The sequence below is a fragment of the Rhyacophila brunnea genome, unplaced genomic scaffold, assembly GCF_057557595.1.
Source record: "Rhyacophila brunnea isolate RB1 unplaced genomic scaffold, BYU_Rbru_1.0 scaffold_4, whole genome shotgun sequence".
Classification (NCBI taxonomy): Eukaryota; Metazoa; Arthropoda; class Insecta; order Trichoptera; family Rhyacophilidae; genus Rhyacophila; species Rhyacophila brunnea.
Window position 1 is genome coordinate 47,780,998 of NW_028233068.1, and position 1,913 is coordinate 47,782,910.

The following is a 1,913-nucleotide window of genomic DNA, read 5'->3' on the forward strand; positions in this document are numbered from 1 at the left end:
TATGTATTTTAAAATGGGTGTTCGTATATTGAAATGTACATAAGGTGCATTGGGGGAATTCCGACAGGAATATCTATGAGATGACTAGAGGTTATATATTTCGGTTAATTATTCAAAGTGTTTTATATTTACTGCCATTATTGTTTTACTTCTGTTTACTTAAAGAAAAGATTTATGATAAATATATATTAGATTCTTGAATATATAGTTGGGTTCTTTAAATTGAGAATTTGAAATATTGAGTCATTTTTTTTGGCATTGAGGAAATTACAAACTATCTTGGGGTAATTCCGAAATTATTCAAAAGTTTGATTTTATTGCACTTTGATTGAAGGTTTACCTTTCTTTTTCGATCGTAATTACTCCTAACACAAAATATCATCAATTTTGTTAATAGTATCCATAATCTCTAACTTTTGTTAATATTAGTTTGGAATTACCCCAAGAAAAGATAGTGATTCTCAAGTTAAGTATTTAGGATTATAGGGATTGTGGAACAGGATGGAGCAGAGCAGGTTTATTCCCGGTTGTCACTACCAGTTTTGTTCCCACCGGTGATAAATAATGAGAAAAAATATCCTAATATGACACAAGTACCTACCACCTTAAATCAATAAAATAAAGACGAGGAAAATCAAAGAAAGTGATAATTTTAAAAATCTTTATTTGAGAAATTTTTATTTGAGTCTACATTCTTATTTGACTACCTTGATAGAACAATATTTTTTATAAAGATGTCTTTTGTTTACTTACTGCTTTTTGCATAGCAAAATAAACTTTCTTCATACCCGTACAATTAAATTAGTCAACCTTAAAAATGTTAAATCAAAGTCGGAACTTGTCTTTTTAATCGTTTTCATCTACTTTTATGGCATAAACTTATAATTTATTCCTGCTAGCAAACCTAAAACTAAAATGCGGGCTACATTGTTAAAAAAATATAACAGAATTGCTTAAAGACATGGTCTGAAAGCCTCACATATACATAATAATAATCTATTTGTTTGGTACGCAATCAGTCAAAATAAATTCTATCTTTATCATTACATAAGTAATATTTTCATCAGAATTTTTTTTGTATATTTATCTTCTTCACTATTAATGACTCTGGAACGTTGTCACTATCTTTTCTTTTGGTCGTAATAAAGGTTAGCTGCTGCTGTGGTCTCATAGTTTTTAAGAAGTTGATAGAGAAGTATGTTTCCTCATGTTTTATTATTTCTTCTATGAACCCAATATAGTACCTCCATTTTTTTCTAATTGAATATCTGACAAGCACTGAATCATTTAATTTGTAATTTTCCTTCATGGCAGGGTCCTTTTCTTGAGTTTTGTATACTATCTCTTTATTTTTCAGTTTTAGTAGCAGTTGTTCATCTTTGTCTTTTTCTTTTGAGACTTCTCTAGTTGTCATATTTTTTCCTTTTATGAAAACATCAACGTTGTCTTTGTCATCTCTTTCAATGTGTCTTTTCTCTTCGTTTTTTTTGTCTGTTTTATCCACTTGATTTTCTTTACCTTAATTTTTTTTGCCAACACCTTTACTCTTAATACAGAGAGAATTTGAATCGTTGTTGGTGAGTATCTTTTCGTCAGTTAAACTTTCACCATATTTCACATCTTTCGTTTTTTTTTGCGACCTTGGTTCTTCCTTGTATATTTTTAAATCATCTTCAGAGTATTCATCCATCAATTCTTCAAAATCAAGACAATCGATAATATCAGAATCACTATGTTCGCTCATGATGTCGTACACTAGTTATGCTGTCAAGTGAAGGCTGGCGTTTTCGTTTATTCTTATTTTTTATGCCTGAAGGGCCTGGCTTTTCTTCTTGTTTTTGTGCTGTACATATTTTCATTGCAGAATCATCCTTTTTGTTTACTCTTGATGTTTTTTTTTTATAATTTTTGTT